Raw genomic sequence first — 24,469 nt, 5'->3', positions numbered from 1 at the left:
TGAGTGCCTTCATCAGAAGTAAAACATTCAAACTGGCCTATAACTTAAGTTCAAAAATTATGGGATTTTTTTATATAAGTGTAAGTACTGACTAACAGTACAAGAAAGAAACAGTACTTACATGTCACATATAAAATAAATATCAAGCAATACACCTTTAGTCACAAAATTTTTGAAGTAGAACAGATGCAAGGCAAGCCGCTACAGTCTCCTCACACATGTCAAGTTACAGGTAGCATTAGACAGACGCCCACGTTAGCAATTGGGGGCAGGTGAAAATTACACCGAGAGTGCCATCAAGTAACTGCAAATACGAACTGGCTACTGAACATTCAAAATATAGACAGATAAATACTATGATGAACATTATTTAGTACATGAAGTAAAAGGCAACACTTTATCTGACAGCAGCAGACATGGTAACATTTTGTCTACATAAGAGCTTAGAAGTACAGTTTAAAGGCTGAAAATGCCATTATAGACTCACAAAGGGGGCTGAATGACTCAGCATGTAGAAAAACGATATAACATGAAATGATTTTGTGTTCCCTCATGCAGTTACCGAAATGTTTTTTCTTTCTACGTCGACTCGTAATTTTTTGTTTATTAAATGGGTTCTATTGGCTGCATTTCATGTTTTATCATGTTTCTACACGCTGAGTCATTCAGCCTCCTTTGTAATTCTATAATGACGTGAAAACTGTACTTCTAAGCTCTTATCTATACAAAACGTTACCGTGTCTGCTGCTATCAGATAAAATATTGCCTTTTACTTCTTGTACTAAATAATGTTCATCATAATATTCATCTGTCTATATTTTGAATGTAAAGTAGCCAGTTTATATTTACGGCTACTAGATGGCACTCTTGGTGTAATGTTCATCTGTCCGCAATTGCCAACATAGGTGTCTCAGTCTGTTGCTACCTGTGGCTTGACACGTGTGAGCAGCCCATAGTGGCTTGCCTTACGTGTATTCTTTTTCAAAATTTTGTGACTAAAGATTTATCGCTTGATATTTATTTTACACATGACTTGTAAGTAATGTTTCTTTGTTGTACTGTTAGTCAGTAACATCGTGTTCTGCCTTACGGCAGGTCTTGTCATGGGGGAAGCCTCGTCACAGAAGTCCACCGCACGAATGTCTAGGGAAGGGGTTCCAGTGGTGGTTTCCCATTGCCTTCCACTGACGACGATGAAATGATAATGAGGACAACACAACACCAAATCCCTGAGTGGAGAAAATACCCGACCCAGCTGGGAATAAAACCCGGGCCCCTTGGCGTGACAGACTGCTGCACTGACCACTCACCTATTGAGGCGGACACTGTTAGTCAGTATTTACACTTACATAAAAAAAAAATTTCCCATAATTATTGTACTTATGTTATAGACCAGTTTGAATGATTTACTTCTGGTGAAGGCACTCACAATAGTGCTGAAACCAGGCCAAAAGACTTAATTTTTGCGAATGAGGGCTGTTAATGCTTTAATTTTCATTCAATTAGTATTCACAAAAAGAGTTGTGGATCAGTTTTTAGTACAATTAAATGTAGCAATGAACCTATCATAAACAGGTTTAAATTTTTATTAATCACCACATAAACAGCAGAATGAATATTTAAACAATGAATACTTAATCAACAAAATTTCATTTTCTAGGACAAATTTTCGCACCTTACCTAAAGAAACAGAAAAAGGAAATACGGATACCTAATAGAATGAAATGCATTCAACTGACTGTTATTAATGAATGTAATAGAGTGGGGTACCCATTCTGAGGCACGCGACTTTGAACACTGGTATAATGTGGTATATTCACAGGATGGTAGCACAGTAATTAAACATGCAAACTAGGCCCTAATTTGTGAAATACCTAACAGCCAGACAGACAATAGTTTGGTGACAGACCAGGTCCATAGTGCCCTTTCCTCATTATTTATGCTCTTGTTAAAATGTTGTTGTTGTTGTGGTCTTCAGTCCTGAGACTGGTTTGATGCAGCTCTCCATGCTACTCTATCCTGTGCAAGCTTTTTCATCTCCCAGTACCTACTGCAACCTACATCCTTCTGAATCTGCTTAGTGTATTCATCTCTTGGTCTCCCTCTACGATTTTTACCCTCCACGCTGCCCTCCAATACTAAATTGGTGATCCCTTGATGCCTCAGAACATGTCCTACCAACCGATCCCTTCTTCTGGTCAAGTTGTGCCACAAACTTCTCTTCTCCCCAATCCTATTCAACACTTCCTCATTAGTTATGTGATCTACCCATCTAATCTTCAGCATTCTTCTGTAGCACCACATTTCGAAAGCTTCTATTCTCTTCTTGTCCAAACTATTTATCGTCCATGTTTCACTTCCATACATGGCTACACTCCATACAAATACTTTCAGAAATGACTTCCTGACACTTAAATCAATACTGGATGTTAACAAATTTCTCTTCTTCAGAAACGCTTTCCTTGCCATTGCCAGCCTACATTTTATATCCTCTCTACTTCGACCATCATCAGTTATTTTGCTCCCCAAATAGCAAAACTCCTTTACTACTTTAAGTGCCTCATTTCCTAATCTGATTCCCTCAGCATCACCCGACTTAATTAGGCTACATTCCATTATCCTTGTTTTGCTTTTGTTGATGTTCATCTTATATCCTCCTTTCAAGACACTGTCCATTCCATTCAACTGCTCTTCCAAGTCCTTTGCTGTCTCTGACAGAATTACAATGTCATCGGCGAACCTCAAAGTTTTTATTTCTTCTCCATGAATTTTAATACCTACTCCGAATTTTTCTTTTGTTTCCTTTACTGCTTGCTCAATATACAGATTGAACAACATCGGGGAGAGGCTACAACCCTGTCTTACTCCCTTCCCAACCACTGCTTCCCTTTCATGTCCCTCGATTCTTATAACTGCCATCTGGTTTCTGTGCAAATTGTAAATAGCCTTTCGCTCCCTGTATCTTACCCCTGCCACCTTTAGAATTTGAAAGAGAGTATTCCAGTCAACATTGTCAAAAGCTTTCTCTAAGTCTACAAATGCTAGAAACGTAGGTTTGCCTTTCCTTAATCTTTCTTCTAAGACAAGTCGTGAGGTCAGTATTGCCTCACGTGTTCCAGTGTTTCTACGGAATCCAAACTGATCTTCCCCGAGGTTGGCTTCTACTAGTTTTTCCATTCGTCTGTAAAGAATTCGTGTTAGTATTTTGCAGCTGTGACTTATTAAGCTGATAGTTCGGTAATTTTCACATCTGTCAACACCTGCTTTCTTTGGGATTGGAATTATTATATTCTTTTTGAAGTCTGAGGGTATTTCGCCTGTCTCATACATCTTCCTCACCAGATGGTAGAGTTTTGTCATGACTGGCTCTCCCACGGCCGTCAGTAGTTCCAATGGAATATTGTCTACTCCGGGGGCTTTGTTTCGACTCAGGTCTTTCAGTGCTCTGTCAAACTCTTCACGCAGTATCATATCTCCCATTTCATCTTCATCTACATCCTCTTCCATTTCCATAATATTGTCCTCAAGTACATCGCCCTTGTATAGACCCTCTATATACTCCTTCCACCTTTCTGCTTTCCCTTCTTTGCTTAGAACTGGGTTTCCATCTGAGCTCTTGATATTCATACAAGTCGTTCTCTTATCTCCAAAGGTCTCTTTAATTTTCCTGTAGGCGGTATCTATCTTACCCCTAGTGAGATAGGCCTCTACATCCTTACATTTGTCCTCTAGCCATCCCTGCTTAGCCATTTTGCACTTCCTGTCGATCTCATTTTTGAGAAGTTTGTATTCCTTTTTGCCTGTTTCACTTACTGCATTTTTATATTTTCTCCTTTCATCAATTAAATTCAATATTTCTTCTGTTACCCAAGGATTTCTACTAGCCCTCGTCTTTTTACCTACTTGATCCTCTGCTGCCTTCACTACTTCATCCCTCAAAGCTACCCATTCTTCTTCTACTGTATTTATTTCCCCCATTCCTGTCAATTGCTCCCTTATGCTCTCCCTGAATCTCTGTACAACCTCTGGTTCTTTCAGTTTATCCAGGTCCCATCTCCTTAAATTCCCACCTTTTTGCAGTTTCTTCAGTTTTAATCTACAGGTCATAGCCAATAGATTGTGGTCAGAGTCCACATCTGCCCCTGGAAATGTCTTACAATTTAAAACCTGGTTCCTAAATCTCTGTCTTACCATTATATAATCTATCTGATACCTTTTAGTATCTCCAGGGTTCTTCCATGTATACAACCTTCTTTCATGATTCTTAAACCAAGTGTTAGTTATGATTATGTTGTGCTCTGTGCAAAATTCTACCAGGCGGCTTCCTCTTTCATTTCTGTCCCCCAATCCATATTCACCTACTATGTTTCCTTCTCTCCCTTTTCCTACACTCGAATTCCAGTCACCCATGACTATTAAATTTTCGTCTCCCTTCACAATCTGAATAATTTCTTTTATTTCATCATACATTTCTTCAATTTCTTCGTCATCTGCAGAGCTAGTTGGCATATAAACTTGTACTACTGTAGTAGGTGTGGGCTTCGTATCTATCTTGGCCACAATAATGCGTTCACTATGCTGTTTGTAGTAGCTTACCCGCATTCCTATTTTCCTATTCATTATTAAACCTACTCCTGCATTACCCCTATTTGATTTTGTGTTTATAACCCTGTAGTCACCTGACCAGAAGTCTTGTTCCTCCTGCCACCGAACTTCACTAATTCCCACAATATCTAACTTCAACCTATCCATTTCCATTTTCAAATTTCCTAACCTACCTGCCCGATTAAGGGATCTGACATTCCACGCTCCGATCCGTAGAACGCCAGTTTTCTTTCTCCTGGTAACGACATCCTCTTGAGTAGTCCCCGCCCGGAGATCCGAATGGGGGATTATTTTACCTCCGGAATATTTTACCCAAGAGGACGCCATCATCATGTAATCATACAGTAAAGCTGCATGCCCTCGGGAAAAAATATGGGACAAATTTGTCACGACACGATTTGTTGCCACTGTGAACTGAGATTATGTCAAAAGCATTCCTTTCTGAACTTTACTTGCATCATTTAGGTGTCGAGCACAAAATAATGTACCACTATGCCGAGAAGCAAGATTAGAAACAGTGACACGTCGAACTTGAAGTTTTCTTCGTGACCTTTCGGTCTGCAAAAAAGTGGTCTTCACAAAAATGGCTCCAGTACCTCAACCAAGTTACATGTGAACCTGAAACATTGCAGAAGTTCATGCACGTCTCCGAGGTACATACTGTATAAATTTCATCAAAATTGAAGATGGCTGAACTGGGCGCACATTCTAAACTAGGGCACTTGACACGGAATGACTCGTCATTTAGTTTTAGTATTATGGACACAGAGGAATTATGGGCAAAGTTTAAATGGAATGTTAATCGTGCACTGGTTAAGTATCTGCCAAGCAAGTGGGTTACAGATGGTAAACACCTGTAGTAGTTTAGTTACGAAATTCGGAAAAGAAAATATGCAAATGACAGGCTCACGATATTAAAGTTCGTGCATTCATAAAAAGTTCAATGCGCAAAGCTTACAACTATCACCTTTGTACCTGGGCAAAAGATCTTGCTGGGAACCTGAGAAAATTCTGGTCCTCTGCGAAATAGCTAAGTGGCTGCAAGGCGTGTACCCTGTCACTTGGGCAGTCTCGTCTGGCAGTAGAAGAAAGCAAAAGGAAAGATAAGGTTTTAAATTTCACGTTTAAGAAATCGTTTACGCAAGAGAATCATACAACCATACTGTCATCTGACAATCACACAGACACCCGTGTTGACAACACAGTAATAGGTATCCTTAGTGTAGAGAAGCAACTGAAAGAGTTGAAAAAGTAAGTTACCACCTCTGGATGGAATTCCAACCTGGTTTTACAAAGAGTACTCTACACCACTGGCCCCTTTCTGAGATTACAGACTCTCTCACCCAGTACAAAGTCCCACGAGACTGGAAAAAAAAAGTGACAGGTGACTCCTGTATATAAAAAGGGTAAAAGAATGTACCCATAAAATTACAGACCACTACCCCCTACATTGGTTTGCTGCAGAATTCTTAAACATATTCTCAGTTTGAATATAATAAATTTCCTGGAGACAGAAAAGCTCCTGTCTACGAATCGGCATAGCTTTAAAAAGCATCACTCGAGTGAAACTCAGTTTGCCCTTTTCTCACATGATAACCTGTAAACTACGGATAAAATTCAGCAGGCAGATTTCATATTCATATACTTCTGAAAAGTGTTAGACACAGTACCCCACTGCAGACTGTAATGAGGGTACGATCATACAGAATAGGTTCCCAGATATGCGAGTGGTTTGAAGGCTTCTTAAGTACTAAAACCCAGTACGTCATCCTCAATGGCGAGTGTTAATCTGAGACTAAGATACTGTCAGAGAAGCGTGATGGTACTACTATTATTTTCTATACACAAAAATGATGTGGTAGACAGGGTGAGCAGCAATCTGTGGTTGTTTGCAGACGTTGCCGTAGATACGGAAGCTGTCGTCACTGATCGACTGTAGGACAACACGGGATGACTTGACAAAATTTCTAGTTGATGCGATGAAAGACTGCTAGCTCCAAATGTAGAAAAAGTTAATGGAAATGAGTACGAAAAACAAACACCTAATGTTCTAATACAGCATTAGCAGTATGCTGCTCGACAGTCTCGTCAATTAAATATCTGTGTGTAATGTTGCAAAATGATAGGATACGGAATGACGACATACGGATTGTAGTAGCAAAGGCAATTGGTAGGCCTCTGTTTATTTGGAGAATTTTAGGAAAATGTGGTTCACCTGTAAAGGACAGCGCATATAGTACACTAGTACAACCCATTCTCCAGTACTACTCACGTGTTTGGAATCGACGCCTGGTCGGATTAAAGGAAGACATCAAAGCAAGTCCGACGCAGGCTGCTAGATTTGTTGCAGGTAAGTTCAAACGTACGGAGATGTTTCGGGAACTCAAATGGGAATCCTCGGAGGGAAAGTGACACGCAACATTATTTTTGAGGAACACTATTTAGAAAATTTAGAGGACTGTCATCTGAAGTTGATTCTGCTGCTGGCACCATACATTCTGCGTAAGGATCACAAAAGATAAGATACAAGAAATTATGGCTCGTGCAGAGGCTAGTAGTGGTACAGGGCACTCTCTGCCATGCACTGTATGGTGGAGCTTGTGGAGTATATAAGTGGATGTAGATACACCAGCTCTGTTTGCAACTCCTAAACAGCATTTTATGTGGCTACGACCAGTGATAAGGTATCCACAGGAACAAATGGCTGTCGCCAAATTGCAACTGTCGATTACGACGGTACGGTTTTGAGGGCACACGAAGACAAGGTCTTTGGCACCCGTAAACTATAGCCGAGAACAGAAAGTACCACTCAGGGGCACAAAATGGAGCCGAGCACACACGCAAGTTCAGTGCCTGGTTCACATCCCGTGACATCTGGACCCCCACCCCTCCATTCCAGCACTAACTTTTCTGGACTACACAGATGGTACATATAATTGTAACAGATCTTTTGCTCCCGTAATCCACTCTGCCTCAATCTCTGCCAGTCCACGGCGCCCACACCCTCCAACCAACATCTCTCTCTCTCTCTCTCTCTCTCTCTCTCTCTCTCTCTCTCTCTCTCTCTCTCTCCCCTGTCATCCCTACCCCTTTACAGTACCGTCGGCACGAGCTGCACAAACTCACCTCCTCTGGTGCCCGTGTGTCGCAGTGCCTATCCCGTGTACCCACTGCCTCCCTCAGAGTCCTGACCCCTCCTCCTGCTTCCCGCCTCTCGCTCCCTCTGTACACCCTGGCTGACACAACACCTCACCGTGGTCTACCTGCTGAACTGCATTACTGGGACTGCATGTACAGCCAGCACAGTCAACTCGTTAACAAATTCAGCCAAAAGCAGGGAGAGGCGATTTTTAAAAATGTCCACATATACTCTCTTGATATTTATAAAAGGTTTCGGTATAACTGAGGCAAAAATATTGATATTTTGATATATCTGTCGATAAATATTTACAGGAATTTTAAAATACTGATTGAAGTCACAGAAATGATCAACAAACATTTAAAAATTGATAAATATTTTACTACATCCAACATTAACCACAAAAAGACACACATTGTACAAAAAAACATCACTTATTTACAAAAAAATTAATAAAAACAATAATCATCACAGAGAGACATTAAAAGAACTCGTTCCCCCGTACCAGCTTTCTTCTGCGATTTGGTAAAAGCAAGATTGCTAAGGATGCCACTATTTTAGATAAAACAGAAGAGGCTTGGCATACTATGTATTTTTGAACACTTTCTGACAAAACAGAAGTGAAATGACGACTGAACATTTCAGACAACAAAGTCCATTTTTCATTACACACCAGTGCATGTGTGATCTTTGTGCCAAGTGTAGTTTACTTTTACAGCGCATCTATCTTTTCTTTATGCAGGCACTCAGGGGGTAAGACAAGTGCACATTCTGTCCTGTATTTGTGAGCAGGGTACGGTAATTTCCACGATTCTCACACAGTGCTGTCACCAAATGCGTGCATTTTGTGCCTTCTACCTATCGTATGCAATGGTAGAAATGACACGTGGAAGTAACAAGCTATCACGGATATGGAGTACAGATACATTCATGTTCATATTCAGAACTGGTACTCATTTGTACGAGGGTGGTTTGTAAAGTTCTCGGAATTGTCACAAGAAGTCAGTGCTAACTCAACGAGTTGTTCACATGATATTCACTGGACTGTTGCCTGTAAACGCATGCCACATCAGTGCTCTTGGAAGAGAGCTGTGGTGGTGACTTAACTCTGCTGTTGTTCCCGTGTAGTGATTTGCGAAGATGAAAAAAATTGAGATTCGAGTAATGATTAAGTGCTTCGTAAAGAAAGGCATGAAAGCAAAGGACATTCGTGCTGATTTCCAAAACACACTGCTCCTTCATATTCAGCTGTTGGCAAGTGCCCAAATGAATTTAAATTTGGTCAGGAGAGCTCAGATGATGATCCGCATAGCGGTCATCCAAAGTGTGTCACTACTCCAGAAATCATTGCAAAAGTTCACAAAACAATCACGGAGGATTGCCGGATTGAAAGTGCGTGAAATTGCTCATGCCTGTCAGCATTTTAACTGAAGAATTAGAAATGAAAACATTACCTGTGAGACAGGTGTCTCGACTCGTGATGCTGGATCAAACCTGTACGAGAATGGACATATTGGAACAATGTTTGGCACATTTTAGGAGAAACAAACACGATTTTTTGCACCAGTTGTGACCACAGATGAAACTTGGGTGCACTACTATACCACAGACACACAACAACAGTCAAAGCAGTGGAAAAATGCTGATTCTCTCCCACCAAAGAAAGCAAAGACAATTCCATTGGCGGGAAAGGTCGTGGCATCAGTGTTCTGGAATGTGAAGGGGATTCTGTTTGTAGATTATCTCCCCACTGGACAGACAATTACTGGAGAATGCCATGCTAACATCCTGGACAAATTGCAAAAAAAGATATGCGAAAAAAGGCCAGATTTAGCAAACAAGAAAGTCATCTTCCATCAAGACAATGTGCACCCGCACAAATGTGCCTTCACCATGGCAAAATTACATGAACTAAGGTAAGAATTGTTGCCACACACGCTTTATTTACCTCATATGGGTCTGTCAGACTTCCATCTCTTCCCAAAACTGAAAATTTGTCTTGGTAGACAAAGGTTCAATTCAAACAAAGAATTGATAGCCGGAGTTGACAACTATTTTGCAGGCCTGGAGGTAACTCATTGTCGAAATGGGATCATGGCACTGAAACATTGATGGGCCAAGTGCATTAATCTACAAGGAGACTACACTGAAAAATAAAAAAGTTTCAGTGATGTAAGTACTTCTTTTCTATTACGATCCAAGAATTTTTCAAACCACCCTCGTAGTACTGAATATGAAATCAAATTAAGCCCATAGTAAGACATTTACTGTCAGACTGCAAAGATTGGTAATTGCTGGGTGGACTTTAAAACTGCCGACGAGAACTATAGTGCCAACCAATCGAGAAAAGATCGACAATAAAATTATTGCTTCTGATATTCAGTATTAAATATTGATCAATCGATATGTCAATAATTTACATATTGACGATATATATCAATACTATTCTGCAGAGATATTGATATTCTGATACAATGATATTTTTTGCCCATCCCCAGCCAAACGCCAACCAGTTTTCATTCTTTCTCCTGTGCCTAAAGTTAAATTGATGTCATCCCAATGACTGTTTAAACAAAAAGAACTGTTACATCTTCATCTGTGATCTGAAAACCACTGGGAAGGGACTGGCAGAACATCATCATCATTGTACCCCTTATTATGGTTTCTTCCTATTTCACCTGTGTAAGATGAGCAGGAAGAATGACTGCTAAAGTGACTTCGGGCATCCTGCAATTATCAAATCTTGACTTTACAATCCCTAGGAGACTGGGGGTTGGAGTAGGTTTCTGGGTTGTTGTACATATCTGGGTCCCCTACTTAATACTTTTACTTGTTTTTTATTAAATTATGTAATTAGAAAACAAATTGTCTTGGGGAAAATAGTGACTTATGTTGATAAATTAAAAAGATGTGGAATTAACTCTTGACACATTGCATCTCTGCTTCCATCTTGGGATCTACAAACAATGTATGTTCAATGATTTTTCTGCTGTTTCACTAGTACAATTGGCTGACATTCTCAGGCAAACAAGAGGCTACAAAAGCCTATACAAGTTTGTACTTAAGTCTTTGTGTAACATGACATCACCACCTCTTTCACCTAAATGAGCTGTGCTGGACTGTATTTTAGATCTGAATATTGTTCATTAATTGAAAATCAGATTCAGAAGGATGTAGGATGCAGTAGGTACTGGGAGATGAAGAAACTTGCACAGGATAGAGTAGCATGGAGAGCTGCATCAAACCAGTCTCTGGACTGAAGACCACAACAATAACAACAATTCAAAATCTGTAATAAACATAATAAAGTGATTCAGATGAAGGACTTTCTAAGCCACAATGACTTTTCAGACACTGTATGACATCTTCAGCTTTAAAAGGGTCTAGACAAGTTCTTAGATCTGCTCTCTTAAACCCCACGTTAAAAACAGCAATGTTTTGGGTACAGCCTTTGTCAGAAAACGAGAGCGCACACACGTTCACACAATCACTCGTGCACAACTCACGTACACGTGACTGCCGTCTCCGGCTGCAGCATCAACAGTCTCTTGAGAATCAGAGCCAAACAAACCACTTCCCACTGCCTCTCGTTGGCAGCCGCTAGGCTAGTGGCAAGAAATGGTGGCAGCACTGGCTGCCAGCTGAGGGGAGTGGTGGGAAGGGGAGAAGCAGTAAGAATGAGAGAGTAGGGAAGCGGCACATAGACTGAGGTGCACCCAGCCAGCGACGATGAGAGGCATTCAGCAAACAAACCATTTCATCTACCGAGACTAAAATGAAGTATTTCCCGTTTTTTTCTTTTCGAAGTTCCAATACATTTAAAAGTCCCTCATTTCCAGGACTTATGGCAAGCCTGGTGAACACCAGTAACCAAGGTAACAAATCACAATAACTAGGTCAATAAAAGTATTCTAGTGCTTTCAATATTAAAAACAAATGTAATCAACCCATATCTTCTGCCAAAGTAAGTCATTAGATCCAGCTATTCTCACTGGGTACAGCATACTGTCCTTCAACTGACAACAACCTATGTCAACAAAGTGCCAAAATCAGTTCACGACACAGGTGCCACCGACAACCTAAGTGCATTTTACCCAAAAGAATTTTCATTTTTACGTATATTAATTTCCCAGGTTCTTGGATAATTTATAGAATATAACATAGCACAAACTCAGTCTAAAACAGGCACGAATTGCAGTAAATTACAAGCTATGTTCAACACAGGACACTTTTCAGTTGCTCACTTAAAGGCTATCCACACAGATGGGATTGCAGTCTGAAGAGCTGGTGAGGGTATTCCAGCATTGTAAAGGCACTCCTTCACAGGTTGGCTATGCTTTCTGTCAACAACAACTTGATCGCAATTCTCAAGTCCATAGACAGAACCAACAAGCAACAGGAAGTTGAGTAATGAAAGCGGGGGGGGGGGGGGGGGGGGGGGCCAACAACAACTTTATTTTCCTGACAACAGGCAGAAACAACTGAAAGAGGCAGCATTCCTCACATTTACATGACCTCATAGCCATAATCTGTAGAGCCTGAGTTTATAACTGTAATGCTACGTCAAACACTGGTAGTGGTCGTTGCACACTTTCTATTCTTTAAGTTATGCTAAAGCAACACATTAAGCATTAAGACGATATCTTCATGATCTGGATGCAGGGCCAAGACATCCAGTCTCCATTTCTTCACTATCTCAACACCTTCTCCCCCATCCGCTTCACCTGTTCTCAATCCATCATGCCACTTTCTTACATATTGACCACCACCTCTCTGATGGCTCTGTACACACAACATTAAACTCACCAAACACAAAAAGTACCTGCATTTCAACAGCTGTCGTCCCTTTCACATTAAAAATTTCTCCCACCTTGGCCACCTGGGTATGGGGTACCTGCAGTGACAAGAACTCTCTTGCTAAGTACGCTAAGGGTTTCACCGATGCCTTCACAGACAAGTTCTACTCAGAGACCTAGTCCGCAAACAGGTCTCTCGTGTTATTTCCCTTCACACCCCGAATCCTCCCACCTCCCCCAATGACCAGCCATAAAATAGTGCCCCCAGTCAATCGAAACCACCCCAGACTGGAACAACTATAATATCACATCGTTTGCCAGGACTTTCATTACCCATCACTGAGCACTGAAATGAGGTACATCCTACCAGAGATCCTTTCCACACCTCCTAAAGTGGTGTTTCATCACTCACCCAATCTACACAACATCCTAGTTCATCTCTATGCCACTCCCAATCCCAACCCCAACCCCTTGTCACAAGTATCATATTCCTGTGGAAGGCCTGCCATGGTTGCCACAAGTTTCCCCAAGTGAAATTCCCTAATATTTCCCTGCCTTCCAGTCAAGTTTTAGCATTTTTCCCTGACAAATTTTGAGATCTCAAGGGTAAGTTCAGGCATAAGTTGAGAAACTGTCTTTGCAGCTGCGGTACAAGAAACATTAGGACAAATGAGGAAAAATCTAAAAAACTTGCAAGCAGATGGTGTTTCCTGATGTGAGAAAAATTCTTACGTACTAACATCAACATCTTTTGTAATGAACCGTTTTTAGAGGGAGACAGTAAGAAAAAAGGTATGAGTCTCATCAAGACCACTGATGTTATTTAATTTCAATAAAATGAAACACATTTGGTGACAAAAATACGCATTTCATTGGAGTCGCACAGCAGATTTAAAATCCCTTCACCGATTTCAAAAATAACCTCAGAAAAGAGTGTTTAAAAGGGGGAAGAATTGTGTAAACAAACACTGTAGGTGGCTGCAAATAAAATGTTGATTCTACTATGTTTATTATTGTCGGTTATTACCCACTGTGTTATATCTATTACTATTTTATCGGTATTTTGTGATTTCTCTTTTGAGAAATATATGAGCACACAGCGTACAAACCGCCAACTACTGACACAATTTTCTTCTTTTTGTCCATACTTTGTGACATATAAACTATTTTTGAAGAGCCATAATGTACAAGAGCAAATAAAATGTCTATAAAACACCACACTGCACAATGAACTTGCGGTGAAACAATCCCAATTGCTGAAATCCATTGCCCATGGCCTCTGGCCTGCTGAGGAGTACTGCACTCCTGGGTCCATGGATAAACCACGAAAATCCGCTGCATTACGCCATACACAAACAGATCCAGCCTGCGGGCTGAATGGTGAGACTAGGCACATGGGCAGGGCCTGCACATTAGTGAGAACCGAATGACTTCAGATTGGCATGCCCAAACCATTACAGATAACCACAGAAGCAGCCAGCGGTTTTAGCCCGTTGCGGAAATCCAATCGAGTGGTCAGCTACTCACAAGCCACAGACAGCATGTCGATGAAATGACACCACAGTGATCAATCCACACAATAGGTAAGTTGTTCAAATTCTCTGAGAATCAATAATAATGAGGACAGGTAGCAACTCACCATAAAGGTGAATGCTGAGCTGCAGATAGGCATGTAGAAAAGACAATCACACTCTCACAACTAAATTTTTGGCCATAGCTTTAGTAAGAAAACAAGAGTGCACTCACACATTCACACAATCACTCAGACACAACTCGTGCACACATGACCGCCGTCTGCGGCTGCTGCATCTACAGTCTCTGAGAATCAGGTCCAGAGAAACCACTCCTCATGCCTTCCTGCCTCTCACTGGCAGCTACTAGGCTAGAGGCAAGAAATGGTGGCAGCACTGACTGCAAGTTAAGGGTGATGTTAGGAAGGGGAAAAGCAGTATTACTGAAGTAGTAGGGAAGCAGCGAACGTACTCAGCTGCACCCAGCTAGTGACGATGCTGACACCTCAGTAAAAAACCATATCATCTACAGAGAGAAAAACAAGATCTTTCCAGTTTTTTTCCAAATTTCCCTGGTATTTCCCCAATTTCCTTGACAAATTTGAAATTTCCTGATTTCCACAACCTGTCGCAATCATGCCCACCTGCAAGACCTGGCCAAAACACCCACCAAGCACTTCCTTTTCCAGTCCTGTTACAGGCTTACCCTATCCCATCAGGGGTAGGGCCACCTGTGAAAACAGCTGCGTCATTTACCAGTTCTGCTGCAACCATTGCACAGCTTTGTATATTGATATGACAATCAGCTATCCACTAGGATTAACGACCACCATCAAACTGCGGTCAAGGGCTCAGTAGACCACCCTGTGGCACAACACGCAGCTGGACACAATGCGTCCGATTTCAATGGCTGCTTACTACCCGAGCCATCTGCTCCTGTAATTATCCCAGCCTCAATCTACAGTAACATACTGTTTCCATACCCTCCACCTAACAGTTTCCTCCGTCTCTGTTCTATCACCTCCATTCTCGTCTCCCACCCTCTACTGTAGCCATCTGCCTACACACCCACCCATCTTTTCACACTCCTCTCCTTTTTCACACTGTTTTCCCCACCTCCCTGCCCCACAAATTCATGGCCCTGCATCTGTTGGCATTCTAGTCCCTGCACCCTCTGTCAGACAGCGCTCCTCTCTCTCCTTATCCAGATGCTGCTATCACTTCCACTTCCCCTCCAGATTGCTGCTTTCAATCCACACGATAGTGGCATTCTGGCCCCAGCTGCCGGAGTTGGCAGTAATGTTTGCCTTTCTCCTTTCTGATGAAGGCTGTGGCTAAAATTTCATGGTAAGTGTCTTTTTTACTAGAAATCTATCTTTTCCTACGTTGTTAAGCATTAAAGTAAGAAAGTTCTTATTAGTACTATATTAAAACAATTTATGTATGTTATTCTTATTAAAACCTAGGTAACTGTAGTAAATTAAAAGTGGGAGTGGCAGCAAATTATGTTTGATGAAGGGAACAGACAAGGAGAAAGTAAGAAACTGTTCTGATCTTCCCAAGCTGATCTCTTCTCCCCCCATCCGCCACCTGCATGCCTGAGAATCTGTCCGTGAATCCCTGTATGCTACAGTTAAAGAGTAACATTTCAGTGATCAGTTAATTTTATTTCTAAATACTCATATAAGGACAATATTATTGAAAGGATAGATTGCTGCTCGCCAATAGCGAAGATGTTGAGTCACAGATAGACACAACAAAAAGACTGCCAAACAAGTAAGCTTTGGGCCAAAAATGCCTTCATCACAATTAAACAAAACAAACACACCCGCCCACACATATGACTACAGTCCCTGGCAACCGGAGACTGCGGCTATGTGTGTGAGAGTTGTGTTCACGTGAGCAAGTGAGTGGTGTCCAATTCCGACGAAGACCTTTTTGTCTGAAAACTTACTCGTTTGACAGTTTGTTGTGCCTACACATGACTTAACATCTCCACTACATGGCGAGTAGCAATCTATCATTTTTAGAATATTGCCATTATTCCAGTGTGTATTTTCCAATACTCATATGAAGTAATGAGATACTAGAAGTAGCAGGTGAATTTTGCTATTTGGGCCATAAAAAAGCTGTTGATGGCTGAAAGAGACAGGATATAAAATGCAGACTGGCAATAGCAAGAAAAACATTTTTGAAAAAGAGGTTTATGTTAACTTTTAATACAATTTTGTGTGTTAGGAAGCTTGTCTGGAGTGTAGCCGCAATGTAAGTGAAAAGTGGATGGCAATATGGAAATTTCCAATTATGCCTGCATGGTTTGACTAATGATATGATAGCAGACACCCCTCAAATGAAACAGAAAAATAACACACAGGGAATCCTCGAGAATGTTGTTGTTGTGGTCTTCAGTCCTGAGACTGGTTTGACGCAGCTCTCCATGCTACTCTATCCTGTGCAAGCTTCTTCATCTCCCAGTACCTACTGCAACCTATATCCTCCTGAATCTGTTTAGTGCATTCATCGCTTGGTCTCCCTCTACGATTTTTATCCTCCACGCTGCCCTCCAATACTAAATTGGTAATCCCTTTATGGCTCAGAACATGTCCTACCAACTGATTCCTTCTTCTAGTCAAGTTGTGCCACAAGCTCCTCTTCTCCCCAATTCTATTCAATACATCCTCATTAGTTATGTGATCTACCCATCTAATCTTCGGCATTCTTCTGTAGCACCACATTTTGAAAGCTTCTATTCTCTTCTTGTGCAAACTATTTATCGTTCATGTTTCACTTCCATACATGGCTACACTCCATGCAAATACTTTCAGAAACGACTTCCTGACACTTAAATCCATACTCGATGTTAACAAATTTCTCTTCTTCAGAAACGCTTTCCTTGCCATTGCAAATCTACATTTTATATCCTCTCTACTTCGACCACATCAGTTATTTTGCTCCGCAAATAGCAAAACTCATTTACTACTGTAAGTGTCTTTATTTCCTAACATAATTCCCGTAGCATCACCCAATTTAATTCGACTACATTCCATTATCCTCGTTTTGCTTTTGCTGATGTTCATCCTATACCCTCCTTTCAAGACACTGTCCACTCCATTCAGCTGCTCTTCCAGGTCCTTTGCTGTCTCTGAACGAATTATAATGTCGTCGGCGAACCTCAAAGTTTCTATTTCTTCTCCATGGATTTTAATTCCTACTCAGAATTTTTCTTTTGTTTCCTTTACTGCTTGCTCAATATACAGATTGAATAACATCGGGGACAGGCTACAACCCTGTCTCACTCCCTTCTCAACCAGTGCTTCCCTTTCATGGCCCCTCGACTCTTATAACTGCCATCCTTGAGAATATACCAAACAAAACATATTTTTAAAAAACATATAATTTGAATATAATATTTAAGTTGATATATACAGCTCAAATAATGTTACAATCCCCCTCACAAACACAAGCATGAAAACCAATACCCCAAGGTTCATTTGACCTATATTCCTCAAATGAAGCCCACAATACCAAGTACCAATAACTAGCAGAACCACAAGTTACGTACTATTAACTCTCGAGTCGATGTGTCCACGTATAAAGTGCACCAACCACAAATAATATTATCTTGTACTGTTCCACTGTTGTTTTACAACTGGAAGCCCATACCTACTCCTTCGTTACTGCTCCAGCTGACAGTGAGAAGTTGTGTTGTCATACATCTACGTGAGTAGCAGTAATACAAAGTAAACAGTGAGCTGACTGAGAAAAAAATTTAGAATCCATGCAAGAAAATAACCCAGATTCCAAGCTAGCAGCACAATCCCACAATGAGGCAACTGTCTGAGAGATAATCAGTAATCGATTAAGCGTTTGGCAGATGCAAGCATGCTGTTTAATGCCTGGGGGAGGGGGGGCTATTACACTCTCAGGCAACACTTGTACGTGGCAACAGAGTGATACACTGAAGGTTTATTTCATTACTGTTTCATAAACAGTTATTTAGCTCTTATAAGTTTATTTTACTGTTGTTTAATTAAACTAAGATGAAACTGTCATTTTGCTCATAAATGTTTACCTTAGTAACAAAGACAGCTATTCTTTGCACACATATAAATTACGCCACCTGCCTGCTTGCGTTACAAAAATCGGCATGCCCGTTCAAGGGTGAATAATGTTCTGTCATCTGTGACAAATCTGTATTTTTTAATTGCTGTCCAATGCATTTCAGAGCTACAACTGCATTGTCATGGATTGTACGGCTATAATGGGTATTACATCTGCCTTGGTTTCTCTCCAAACAGCAGTAGAATGACAAAAGTGTTAGATTTTTAGCAGACACTGTACTCAGGGGGGATTCCTAACAAAATGCGGGTCACTGGGAGCATCCGATTCCACCTGTCTGCTTTGACTTACGATTTAATGGCGTTGCGGTGTGTGACTTAACTATGGTGCCATGTTTTTGAGTTGATTTGTGTTTGTAGATGTTGCATTGTTTTATCTGATGGCATGTTCTGTTAGTGGAAGTTGATGTATCGAGTTTAATGTGGGGTACTGGTTACCAATGGGGTAACGTGGGTTTATATAAGTCAGGGCAGACAGTGCTGTAACATAGATCTGAAAGTGTCTGCTTTGTTTACCATGAGTTGTTGCTTTTTTCCCTTTTTTGTGTGTTTGACGTTTTTGTTAGGTCTGACTACTCTGATGTTCATGTGTGTGTGTGTGTGTGTGTGTGTGTGTGTGTGTGTGGTGTGATGGCTTTATTCTATAGTAGTCGTGATGGTTTGTCTGTTCTATATTTATGGTATTCTGGTTGTTTTAATCGATCTTGTAAATATGGAGGCGGTGTTTTGTGAGTTATGCAACTGTGTGAAGTTTGTGATTGTGATTTTTTTATTAATGCTTCACCAGTAGGTATCTAGAGCTGCATATCAGCTATACAGGTCAAGGGAAATGTCCGATGCCACTTTTCAAAGTGGTAGGTGTTGGCTTGGAGGGCTTCCTTTGAGCTATGTAGGTCAACGAAAATGTCTGATTCTGCTTTTTAGAATAGCAGATGTTGCTTTTTGGTACCTTGGGCTTTGTATGAGCTGTGTAGGACAAGTGAAGTGTGCAATTACTGTTGGTTTTGTGACTAGCGTTATGTTGTAAGTTGACCTTTTTGTTGATAACATTTGTTTTGGGATGTCGCAGTGTTTCGTTTTGTTATATACTTAGCTTGTTTCCGCCCTAAACCCCCTATTTCCCGCAGTTTTCCCATTAGTTTTATTTAATTGCTTGAGTGAGGCCTTTTTTGTCTTTTTTTATTTTTGTTCACAATAGTTGGCACGCATATGTAGTGACAGCTGTTGCCATTTTGTAGAAACTGGAAGTAGGCATTTCCACCATGGTGACATCATGAGGCAAAGCAGATGGGTGGAATCAGACACTTCCCTTATGCCAAAAATGCTAGGTTGCCTTTACTATTACTCCCCATTTACATAATAGTAAATATAGTATTCCATCATATCACTGTAACATGGGTTATACAAACAGAATTTGTGTCATGTAATACAATCATAAATATGTTAAATAGTTTGAAAATGTAAGGGCAAATGTGGAAGTTTTTCGCCAATGCAAAGCCAAACATTATGTGATGAAATACACTTACTGGTAACATGTTACTACAATTTCTCACATTCCTTTACCATTTACTCATTGATTCCACCTAGGATATAGTTTATCTCAGTCAATTTAACAACATGGTAATTAACAGGTCAAAGCAGAAGGGTGGAATCTGACACTTCCGTTGACAAGAAAATCAAGCAAAGAAAAAGATAGAAGCTTTCGAAATGTGGAGCTACAGAAAAATGCTTAAGCTTACATAGGTACATCAAATAACAACAAGACGAGATCTACAAACACAACCGACGCTAACACCCTTATGCCATGGGTCAAAGCAGACGGGTGGAATCGGATGCTTCCGTTGAACCTCAGTGGGTTGAAAACTGATTTAGGTTGAAGTAGTTATGCAGAGATGTGGCTTGCACAATATAGGCTCGCATGGAGGGCAGCATCAAAGCAGTCTTCAGACTGAAGACAACAACAAACCATTGTTAGTTTTTTGTTGGTCATGTACATCAATTCCTCATATTTTGAAAATCGGTCACACATCATTACTACAATGCAAACTGATCTTCCATAATCTCAAATGGAAGCAGTGCTTTTGGTAAGTCGTCATTCTGTAACTTTTAACATCAAAAGTATTTCTGGTACACTGTGCCTTTTCTAAAGGACATCAATTTCTGAGACATACAGAACTGAAGCAAGATTAAGCGACTTTTCTTAGCTCTTGCAATTTAAACCTCTTGGCGCATTTCGCGCTTAGTGATTTCGTGACAAAACGCCTAAAATGTCAAACAACAAGTCACGTCAGAAAATAAATTTCAATATAATCGTTTCTGAATACTATTGCAATATTGATATAAATCATCACATTATCCTTTTTGCCAAGATTATGGCAGCAGCACCTTGTTGTCAATGCTCTAAAAACGGCCTCCCAATATCAAGGCGGAAACTCATCATCGAAACTGACCAATAAATTATAGACAGACTACATCCCCTGCGAGGTGCTGGATTTTATCTCAAATGTCTCAGTAATGCTAAAATTTATTTAACTGTATCTGTAATAACTGTACGGCATGGATACATGTCGTTTCGTTGTAACCGCAGTAATGTTTCAAACGTGTTTATTTTGGTATGTTTCTTTGCACTAAAATTTTAAACGGAACATCAACATTTGAATCACAGATCAAGTCTACGTTTGATCCACACAAACATTTTGAGTTACAAATAAGAAACTGCGTAGTAAATGCAGGAAACAAGTATTGCATAACGCACAACTAACCGGCGAGTATATAAATACATCCTACATCAACTACAATATATGCGAGGCGGTCATTAATACGTAATACCTTGTGCCTACAATAATAACATAATATAAGGATACGGTGTCCTAAATTCAGTAACAGAGGTTGTACTTTGGGAATAGTGGTTCGAAATGAACTACTACTACTACTACTACTACTACTACATGTAATATCTCAAAAACTGCCAGCCCGTGGTATAAGGGATTTATTTATTCTGAGCCACTTCTCAATTATAACGCATTAAAGCAAAGCATAATATAAAAAACTCCGCTTCCTTACTTGTGGACCTCCTCAACCGCTAACTCAAACTACACATGTGACTAGGACACCAACAAAATTTCGTGAAAGAAAAAAAATCCTTTTTTAAGTCCTAGAAAAATACTTCAAATGGAAAACTCAAGAATTTCAGTGATGACAACCTTTTTTTTTACCAACGTAACTGATTATACCACTGGCATACAAAAAGGAAAACAAATGAAATATAGAACTTACCACTACGTTTAATTACAACCTGACTGGAATTCCTTCAATATTCCCGTGTCTATATTTTGGACAAGTGAGAAATTAAATAGAAACAGGGCATTCACATTCCAACAACACGGTGTACCAATGTTCTTGTCCAGTGCCTAATATTCAGTATTCACTATTCACATTCACAAACAACTCATAAACAAACGTATTCAGAGATCACGCCACACATCACACTAGCAAATGTATTCTGTGGCAAAGCAAAGCTCCTTCATCGAAATATATTAATTTTAAAGCTAATTATGATATCTTTAGATAAATGTAAGATTATTCTGTAAAATTCCAAAACACTGTACAGGTTTCATACCAAAAGTCACACCAAATAAAAAAACCAAAAAGATAGACAACTTAAACAGCTGTTTTCCAGGCGCCATATTTAAATGGGCTAACAAATCCGCCGTGGGCCCAGACGTAAACATGACAGCGAAAAGCGGTATCGTCTTCCGGAAGATGTGTCTAGGCGCAAATTGAGAAATGTATAGCACGTGTGACGTGACTCGATACTACAGCGCGACACGCACATGCCACACGAATCGCGCGGATCCGGCGCATATTGCGACGCGTAAACCATTCTTCGGACGCGCCGACTGGCGACGCTCTGCGCTGACACAACCGAAGCGCGCGCAACCAGTTATCTTTCTCAAACGATTTTACAGAAACTATTCTCTGAAAATATATGATTTTTGCCTTACTTGTAGCGCTATATGTCAGCTTCGTGGCGAAGTGCCCATCACCTCGCTAATGACCATTATTATTGTGATGACTTTAGTAAGACACTACTCAAAACTCAAAAAGTCTGTAACGAAAATTAGGGGACGCTATCAGTTTGCGTTTGGTGCGTATTACACCATATGTTGCTGCGTATGAAATTTAGCTAACATGCTGAATTTTTGTTTAGACTTGGTAGGAGGTATCTATCTGCCTCCGATCTCGAGCAAATGGATCCTATGTAGCGCGCTCACTTTCGATCTCACGCCCGCGAGAATGAAATACTCGCAACATCTCTCATATCTCCTAAACCGCTCGAGACATCGAAACGAAAGTTTGGCGAATTATGGCACACAAGGAGGAGACTGTTTTGCCAATTCTTAAACACAGGGAATTTTCTTACCTATGGCGAAATATCAGTACTTATACTTCCCTTTTTATTTATTTCACTCCAGTGACTGTAATTTTTTAAGAGTTATCTACAGCTAGCGAAACAAGAGCTTCCTAGTATGAAAATAAATATGAAATTTCTTCTTTTATGTTACTGCAAACCGACACTATGAGGTTTTTCGTAAGCTATTGAGCTCTGTGATTGCCAATTACTTGTTTAATGAGGCACTCCGTTTCGGAATTCTGTCTCAGTAGCTGCTGTGAGATGAGTTTAGCAAATTACACTGCGACAAAGGAAGAACAATTAAACCAGTCACCAAGAGAAATGTGGCTGTTACTCATAAACGGTGATGCTTCTTCGAATGAGGAAAGGTTAACAACTCACACAAAAATAGATTGCCAATTCTGTTGGAATTTTGGTGGAATCCCTGTAACCCATCGTATTTTTAACACTGAGCGGCTGGAATGGAAACTTACCAAAGGATTTTATTCCTTCTCTTGATCAGAGCAGTATTAAAACAATGACGAGCGTTCCTTCAATTGGAATGATAGGCACATGCCAGATACTGGTTACTCACCTATGGCTTGCCAAACTGACAATGTGTGATCGCGAATAAAATAGTTGTTATTGAGAAAAATAAACACTTGATCTGTCGCACAACACAATGGTCAGTGTATTGTCAGCAGCGGAGGATAATGTGTGCGACAGGAATGCACAAGCTAGCCATGTGTGCCTTGTGAGTTGGAGTTCGAAAAACATTGTCATGAAAGTAGATCTGTCTCTGTCAGCAGAACATTTCAAAAAAATAAATATATCGAATCATAACACTCTTTTAGGATATTCCTACTTTCGTAATAATACCGACCATTTTCTTCATTTGTGTAGCCTGTCGTATAATTATTTTATTAATCCTGATAATGTGCATGGAACAATTGAACTGCTCTTTCTCATCACGGCGAACCGATTAAAACATTGTTATTTGTGACTGCTTTACGACTGTTTCTAGCTGGCAGTGGAAATGTGATGATCACATGCTTGTAGTACAGTGTGTCGTATTACATTATTACGTCCATATCAGAATAATCACAGTGAGACTTCCATACTTCAGATCTTGGACGCTTTTTACCACAAGCACAAAGGGCTCACATCTGTGGAGATTATTCCTTTCTAAATTTTTGTACCAGATCATACAGATGCGCCAGCATACTAGGCAGCGAGAAGATAAACTTGTTTTACTTTCCTGCCTCGATTCTTAATCACATGATTTTGTAGTATTCCTTGCTTCCTTATTAACTACCCCCTGTCCCTTCTTGCGATCTGAAAACGTCGCGGAGGCATATGGTGTAATTCCAGCGGCCAATGGCTCATCAGTTACTGAAGTATACATTTTTCTTGACAGAAGAAAAACAAAACTATGCAGGTATAAATAACAGAAAAGTATAACGTGGTAACGAAGAAAGCTGGAGCGTTTAAATGGCGAAAAACGAAACACTACCCAATGGCAATAAAATTCAGTACACAGTAAGGCAAAATTTAGCGTATGGGAAATACTACCACTGCTGATATGCGCCGTTCCGATGTGAGCACATGGCCGGGCTATTTTTCCGCTCCCCGCCTCAAATTTCCCACGGTGCTAGCGAGGCAAGCGCGACGCGCGGCGCGAGAAACTGTGCCTCAACCACAACGCCGCGCGACATGGCGCAGACGCGTGTCGCGTCCCAGTCGCGTCGCGTCGCAATTTGCGCCGCGGTCCCATTTGAACCTGTTAGGCTAGGCGCAAATAGAGACGCGTATAGCGCGTGTGGCGCGACGCAGCGCAGCGCCCGTTTTGGTAGCTTCACAGGTCAAATGGGACCGCGGAAACTGCGACGCGACGCGACTGGGACGCG

At 40.6% G+C, this 24,469-nt stretch overlaps 1 protein-coding gene across 1 annotated transcript in view; it reads right to left on the bottom strand.

The window, feature by feature from the left end:
- LOC126426493 (F-box/LRR-repeat protein 7-like) overlaps window positions 1–21,601 on the bottom strand; it is a 49,971-nt gene extending 28,370 nt beyond the window's left edge. The window contains exon 1 of the mRNA XM_050088402.1: window positions 21,446–21,601. The gene's annotated coding sequence lies outside the window, so the exon portion shown is untranslated. The remainder of the gene's footprint in view (window positions 1–21,445) is intronic.
- Window positions 21,602–24,469: the final 2,868 nt, after the last annotated feature.

This window comes from Schistocerca serialis, chromosome 11 (assembly GCF_023864345.2).
Source record: "Schistocerca serialis cubense isolate TAMUIC-IGC-003099 chromosome 11, iqSchSeri2.2, whole genome shotgun sequence".
Classification (NCBI taxonomy): domain Eukaryota; kingdom Metazoa; phylum Arthropoda; class Insecta; order Orthoptera; family Acrididae; genus Schistocerca; species Schistocerca serialis.
The sequence above is the reverse complement of the archived record's forward strand: the minus strand, read 5'-3'. Positions and strand labels throughout refer to the sequence as shown.